General features: G+C 38.3%; 1 protein-coding gene across 1 annotated transcript in view; it reads right to left on the reverse strand.

Annotated features, from left to right (window-relative positions):
- The window catches only part of LOC112137142 (voltage-dependent T-type calcium channel subunit alpha-1I), a 70,648-nt gene extending 62,979 nt beyond the window's left edge, over positions 1–7,669 (reverse strand). The window contains exon 1 of the transcript XR_002917485.2: positions 6,481–7,669. The gene's annotated coding sequence lies outside the window, so the exon portion shown is untranslated. The remainder of the gene's footprint in view (positions 1–6,480) is intronic.
- Positions 7,670–8,075: the final 406 nt, after the last annotated feature.

Genomic DNA, 8,075 nt, shown 5'->3' on the forward strand with positions numbered 1-8,075 from the left:
AACTGTCATATAAGGTGTAGTAAGCAAGACAAAAGTGTCATAGAACAGTCTGTAACTCTAGAACTTGTTTGTAAAATGCTACTTGTTAGCCACCTTGGAGGCTTTAGCTTATTCACAAAATCATTACATGCTAGAAGCTTTAGCTTAATCATGTTTGCAACATGTGACAAACAAGTTATTGTGACTGCGCTAACTCCCAACCTTGCTAGTAACACATAGAACAACACAATCGGACACAGCTAACATGTTAGCCATTTAAGCATATTAATATCTGTATTTCCCAACATTTAAAAAAAAAATCAGACTATTTCTAAAACAAACATTACTGTGACTATGCTAACTCCCAACCCTGTTGGAAACACGCAAAAAAAACAAAACAAACGAAAAAAAAAAAAACAGTCTGACACGTTAGCCATGTTAGCATATTAGCAACATCTGTAACTCGCAACGTTGTTTGCACCATGTTAAAAAAATAAACATACTGTCAGGAGCCAGCGCTCTGTCTCCCCCTGTGGTCATCGGCAGGAGCCTTCTCCGGAGTTCTGACAGCATTCAGTCTCCCATCAACTCCAGCACACTGTGTCTGGATGTCTCCCCACCACACTCAGTGCGAAGTATTGCTTGAACCTTTCTGCCTGCATACCGAGCATCATCTATCTGACCTGATAACCAGTCACCTGATCCTGTTTTGTACCTGGCTCTACCTCTTTGCCCCCCGCCCCGACCTTTTGCCTGGGTTATCACTCTGACTTAGCTTGGTAAACTTTTAGCTTAGCCGTGCTCCTGTCTGTCTTTCTGTGTCCATTAAACCTGCTGCAAGTGGAACCAACTGTCTGCCCGTTTTGTGACACAAACTTCTAAAACAAAAATTACTGCAATAACGCTAACCTCCAACCTTGTGAGTAACACGGAAAAAAAAAACACTCAGTCTTGTTACTAAAAAAAAATAAAAATAAATTTATGTCAAACAATGCCACATGTTAGCTGCGTTAGCGTATTTAAAATAAAATCTAACTAAACCTTTTGACGAAGCACTGTATACCTCTCAAAATTGATTTGAGGTCAGCAAGCATAACCAGAATTAATCAATTTATATTGTAAGGCACTTCGGAATATAAGGAGCACTTTCATTTTTTTGGGAACAAACAAAACAAAACATGGCTTTTATAGAGCCAAAAATAAATAAATAAAAGAAACTGATTTGCTAGTGTTTGCTTCATTTCTTACACAAGTTTTTATTTTGCAGTGATGCATGACTAAACTGGAGAAAAATTAAGATCCCCATTCAGTATGGTCCATGAACAACTGAGGATGCCCTCTTCTAACAGGATGATGCTTATTGAGCAGTTTTTCACAGTCATTGAAAACCTTTTTTGATAAAAATAAGAGGTGCATGCAAAAGTTCAACAACAAAAGTCACTTTGGTGTGGATGGAAATCTGGAGGATTTATTGTGGCCACTGGAAGCGTGGCCACAAGAAAAAAAAAAGAAAAAAACGGGAAAAGATAAAACTGTCACTCTATACTGACTTCCGCCTCCAACGTGCCTGTCCATCATCTACCCACGACAGGGAATGCAAGGTAGGAGGCATGTATTGAAAGTCACGTAACAAACTGCCATCTGATGCCAAAGTCATCTAGTCAGTCCTTTGGAAGCCTGTGGGGAAGGACTGCAGGATGACAGGAGGATGATGGATCCTGGTACATATGGAAAGACAGCAGCTTCCCAGGTGGAGGTGTCCTTGGGCTGCAGGTAGCTTGACGTGCATCAACTTGTCAATGACATCTATCAATGTTAACGTGAGCATAAGGAGTGTCTCAATGTAATTATGGATCAAAAAGAGTTGTTTTATTATACATTCCAGCATTTTCTGCAGAGATGGAAAAGTCAATAGTCTATTTGAAAAAGAATCATTCCAAACTCTTCTAGAATGTGTGCAGACTCACAGCAAAACAGGAAAAAATCTGTGAAAACTCAAAACTTCCAGTGTCGCAAATGATGGTCCACTGACTGTATAAAACTGGACTGACTCCTCCCTCCTTGTGTTCCAAGTCTGCTGGCTCCTAAAATCCCATAGACTTCTATTGGGAAATAAACAGCTATTTTTCAGTCATTCTATTTGTCAGAGTAACTATTATTACTCTACCATTTTTTAACCAATTGATGCCTGATTTTATTTCCAGCTATGAAAACAAGAATATTTTACTTGTCTTTTTTGCTTTAACTCTTGTGCTTTCTTGTGGGGTCCAGATGACCCCGCCCTTATATTAATGTATGATCCCTTACATGACAAAGGTGAACAGAATTGTATGTCTGCCATGGACACCAGTGAAAAAAAAAAAAAAAAAAAAAAAAATCCTTGGAAAAAAAAAAGTTCAGTGCGCCATCTTGTGGCATCAGTAGGCATCAATTAGGTTTCCATGTTCTCACTAACTGTATTGTTTTAATATTTTCTCTATGGTACAAGATATTCAAGTTATAAACTGACTAATCCTATCCCGTTGATAACATTTGATTGACAGATTCTCCCGAGCCAGCTTTCAAGTGGTAGGGGTGTGGACTTGAGGAAGCTCACTCCTGATTTGTCGAGGGTGGTTGCCATGGAAATGTTGACTCATGCTAAAGTGGATGAATCACTACTTTCTGGTTCCAAAACGGCGGCAACAGTATCATGAAAAAAATGACTGACTAAACATGAATCAACTCCATTTGGTTGTAGCAATTTTCTATTGGTGATGTCACACTCAGCTTTCCAGTTCTCTTATACAGTCAAAGGGCACATGTTTGTGAACCCCAGGAAAATCTTACAAATAATATTTGTCACTAATGTGAAATTTTCTTGCAAATTTTGCAAGAAATAATAAAATACAGCCAAATTATAAAGTGAAAATGTGCATGTTATGTTGATCAGTGCAATCAACCTTATAGCTGAACGCAGCTCTAAAACAATATTCTAGCTTTAAAATACACAATTTGTTCGCAATCCTCAAAGTTTTCTGGAAATGTCTAACTAAACTAAGTCAGTGAACATGGAGGTGTGTGGTGCAGAAAGGGCCAGTGACTGTGTGTGTGTGCGTCTGTGATGACCTTTAGGAATTGTTTATTCTTGCTGTCAGTGTCTTTGCTCTTCTATCAATTTGTCATTCCACTGTATATTTGCACACTGATTTATTGCATGGCACATTGTCCTCTGTGTTTTGCTCAGTATGTGATACATTCTTCCACCTGCAGAAATCTGCCGCTTTCAGGCTCACAAGCTTTGTTTCTGGTCGACACAGTTAGGAACCGTGATAAATGCTTTGTTTGTTTGGTTTTGTTTTGCCAAAATGAAATTCTATATTTTTTTATTTAAATTGGTAGTTTGATGTCTGCTCAACGCTTTTAAAAAGTGCCAAAAAGTGTGTGTTTGTATTTCCTGAAGCACATTTGAGAACATTTTTAGCCTTGCTTGAAGTACCTTTGGTTAAACTAATTTAAAAAACAAAACAAAAAAACAACTGGGTTCAAATCAAGTTCAAAAGGTTCACTTGCCCCAAAATGATTTTTTTGAAGACATGAAAAGCCTTCTCATGAGAAAAGGACATTTCAATTTAACTTGGCAAATAGTTTGTCTTCAAGCATTTGCCACCTTGTAGGTTACTACGGTTGTAGTCCTGTTGTCAACACTTGACTGCACATTTGCAATCATACATCTTCTTCATCGTTTCCATTGCAAATATTAGTGGTTAAATAATAGCTGCAGATTTACAGTTGATTATGCATCCTTTATGTTTTTATATCAGCCTGTTCAAAGAAAGACAACAAAATTACACATCACAAAATATTATTTATGTTACTTATAGATGAACTGTATCATGTTCTTTCTTCAGTCACTATAAAATATGGTGGCCGACACGGCTCACATAAATGCAAAAGGAACAACACAACGACAAAAGCTGAAGCAACACAATGACAAAAGCGACAACTCAATGGCAAAAGAGGAAACACAACGGCAAAAGCCACAAAAAAGTATTTTATTCATTTTCATTGTGAATCACTTCTTTTGTGTTGTGGCTTTTGTGTGCAATAGCCACAAAATTGTTGTGTGTGACTTGTTGTTGTATTTCTACTTTTGTCTTTGTGTTGTGACTTTCATCGACATGTTGTCGGCTTTTGTTGATGTGTTGTCTGCTCTTGTTGTTGTACTTTGGCTTTTGTTGTTGTGTTTGGACTTCTGTCGTCTGCTTTTGTCGACAAATTGTTGGCTTTTGTCGACATGTTGGCTTTTGTCATTGCGTTGTTGGCTTTTGTCGCTGTGCTTCCGCTATTGTCGACATGTGTTCGGCTTTTGTCAATATCTCGTCGGCTTTTGTCATTGAGTTGTTGGCTTTTGTTGTTGTGCTTTGGCTTTTGTTGACATGTTGTTTGCTTTTGTAGACAAAATGTAATCTTTTGTCATTGTGTTGTTGGTTTTTGTCGCCGTGTTTCGGCTATTGTCGACATGTTGTCGGATTTTGTCGACATTTTGTATGGCTTTTTTCGTTGTGCTTGGGCTTTTGTTGACATGTTGTTTGCTTTTGTAGACAAAATGTAAGCTTTTGTCATTGTTTTGTTGGCTTTTGTCGCCGTGTTTCGGCTATTGTCGACATGTTGTCGGCTTTTGTGCTTTGGCTTTTGTCGACATGTTGTTGGCTTTTGTCATTGTTCTTTGGCTTTTGCCGACATGTTGTTGGCTTTTGTCATTGTTCTTTGGCTTTTGCCGACATGTTGTTGACTTTTGTCATTGTTCTTTGGCTTTTGCCGACATGTTGTTGGCTTTTGTCGTTGTTCTTTGGCTTTTGTCAACATGTTGCTGGTTTTGTCGTTGTTCTTTGGGTTTTGTCAACATGTTGCTGGTTTTGTCGTTGTTCTTTGGCTTTTGTCGACATGCTGTTGACTTTTGTCGTTGTTCTTTGGCTTTTGTCGACATTTTGAATTATTTGACATCAAGTATTTCACATATCAGCATAGAGCTGTGAAAGAAGAAGCCTGGAGCAAGATTCACAAAATTTGCAATTCTTTGACATTTTGCACCAACCCTCTTTCAACTGTGCACTGTAAACAGTAGAAAAAGAAGAAGAAGAAGCCCCTCCCTGCTTGTCCACTGTGAACACCATGAGATATACTTCTGTTCAAGTGTGTGCGCTTCGTGCGTCATTGAACATGCCTAACGTGCCTTGCATGTCTGTAGCTTTAAAAAAGCAAAGGTACTGAAAGTCCCATTTAAAATCCTGTTTTTTTTTTTTCTTTTGGATGAAATAACGTCAGATTTCACATCAATTTTCTTCATTTTACTGATGTCAAGGGTTGTTAAATTAACCTCCCCACCACCACCACTGCATTGACAACTTACAGGCGTCCAAGTGAGGCCACTTAGGATAGAAGAAAAGCTTCTTTTGAAGCAACCACACAGCAATGGTGAGATGAAAGCCCTTTGCCCTTTTTCACCACTTAAGGATGTCTCTGAGGGTTTTCTCTGGCAGTCCAGCTGGGTTTATACAACTCTATAATACCAACAAGACCTCCCATTGGATAACTACGCATTGAGAAGAACTATTAGTTCTCTGGACGATAATGCTCTACCCTCATATCAAACCATTTTACTCATTTTCAACACTAAAAAAAAAAATAGAGAAAAATATTCCTTAAAATAAAATAACAATTAATATGATAAATCATAAAAAACAGCATAAAACGTATTTTTTACAAGCAACTCAAGAAAAATCATATTTGGTGTTAACATTTGGTAAAAAAAAAATGTATAAAATTGCAATATAATTTAGAAAAAAATCTTTATAACCAAATGACTGATGAATGCGTTACCCATCCTTCTGCTTATTCTATCTATCTATCTATCTATCTATCTATCTATCTATCTATCTATCTATCTATCTATCTATCTATCTATCTATCTATCTATCTATGACATTTTTATTAAAAGGTGAAGTGTTTGAAACTGTCTGAGAGAGCGCCCCCTGCTGCCTCTTTCCACATCTTCCCTCATAAAAGTCTGTTCTGAATGTTCCACCACACTCCTATAAAGAAGATGAACTAATGCACAATCCTCGTGATTTTTTTTTTCAGTCTCTTTTAATCAAGGCAACCAACAAGTGAAAATGAGACAGTAGTGTCCCCATACCTGATGACTTAAAGACAAACATAATAGATCAATAAAAAAACTAAATTTTAAGGCACTGTGCGTCTTAAGCCAGTTTATTGGAATGAAATGTGTTTATTTTGTTCCCTCGGTTTACATCTCCGAGGTTTGAAATCCATGCGCCAGATATTTAATCCCAAAGGATCCAAATATTTGAATCACTTTGGGCTGCAAACACCTCAGGGTAACATAACGCACTGTTCCACCTCCATCTGTCTGAAACAATTCCAGATCCCTCCAAGCCAAACTCCTTTTAAAAAATCAAAATATTCAATAAGTAGGGAGAAAGTGGTGCGTCTTCTTACCTTTTCAGACATCAAAGAAGACCGCATCCACACGAATTCAGGAAGAGAAAAAGCCGATAAATCCTTGAATGTAAGCTCTACTTTTTTTTTTTTTCTTCTCTCCTGATCCCTGGAACTTCAGAGCCTCTGCTGCGTATCCGCGGGAGAAGGTTGATATTCCGACGACTCTCCCCCTTCTAAACCCAAAGGAAACATCCGAACAGCATCTCCTCAGCGTTCGAGGAACTCCTGCTGATCCCTTCAATTTCCATTTTGGTTAAGATTTTTTTTTGACGTGGCAGCTGACACAGGCGGCGTGGACGCAGCAGCACGACGCGGCTGAAGGGATGGAGACCTGCGCGCATCAAACCTGGAGCCTCGCGTGCAGTGCGCCTTGGAGAACCACTTGTCCCTTCACTTTTATCTTCTTTTACAATGTTTTTTTTTCCAATACCTCACTTTAATAACATCCTAAAGATTATTGAAAAACGAGAAACGGTATCCAAGTTTCCAAGGAAAAGTCATTTTTCACGAGCGCGACAGGGTTTGGAGAGGCTGTGCAGGTGGAAAGAGCTAAAAATGTCTAGAAACCTTCCAATTTAAAATAAAAAAAGGGGGGAGGGTGAAAAAAACCGTGAAACCGCGCTTCATGGCGCGCCGTCGTGCGCTCTGCCCCTCTCCATTTTAGCTGGAGCGATCCAAACCCATTCTTCAGAGAGATGCCCGCTGATGCTGCCGCTTCAAATCCAAAGACTCTTGTCGGAGTTCCGCTGGAAAACTCAGGAGTTTCCCCGAGAAACCACCTCGATTTGGCACCAAAAAAAGGAAGAGACTGTCAGCTTGTTGCAGTGCACTGGGTTCCCCTGAAAAAGCAGAATGTTTTGTAACAAGGGGAGTCCACACTCACTAAAGACATCTACAGCTCATTTATTTTAGGCTCTTTTCTATCTAATTCAATTGATCGTTTTTTTTCTTTGGGTTTCTGTTGGAGGAACTAACAAGTGAATGTCTTGTAGAGGAATGTTTAAAGAGGAAACATTGCAGAAGGAGGGGGGGTCGAGCGCGCGCATGACTGTATCCTGAAAATCCAGCAATAATCGTGGAGGAAGATTTATTTATTTGAGGGGTCTGCAACCTGAGGCTCCAGAGCCACATGGGGCTCTTTTATTCCTACATTGTGACTCTTTGCTTTTGAAGAAAAAAGTTAAAGATTTTAACCAAATTAATGTGTATTTTTTTGGTTTATTTGATTTAGTTAACTAATAAGTTTTTTTTTTTTTCAATGTAGATATTTGAACTGGATTCTGGATCTTTGTTTATATTCCATACTTAAATAATAAAAAAAGGCGTATTGGAGTCATAATATTAGAAAATGTCATGTTTGACTTTTGCATTTTTAAGTCAAGTAAATCTGCTCCAACAAAATAACTCTTTTTTACACAAGGTGTATTTTATTTTGAAAGGGACTTGTATGTGATGCTTTAAAAAAAGTTACATACATTTTTAAATAAAGTGTATTTTTCTAAACGATGAAATAGGACTTGGTGGCTGTCATTGGTTTTTGGTTAGTAAGAAACAGACCCAAATGGCTCTTCAAGTGTTAAAAGTTGCAGACC

Source organism: Oryzias melastigma, linkage group LG1 (assembly GCF_002922805.2).
Source record: "Oryzias melastigma strain HK-1 linkage group LG1, ASM292280v2, whole genome shotgun sequence".
NCBI lineage: Eukaryota > Metazoa > Chordata > Actinopteri > Beloniformes > Adrianichthyidae > Oryzias > Oryzias melastigma.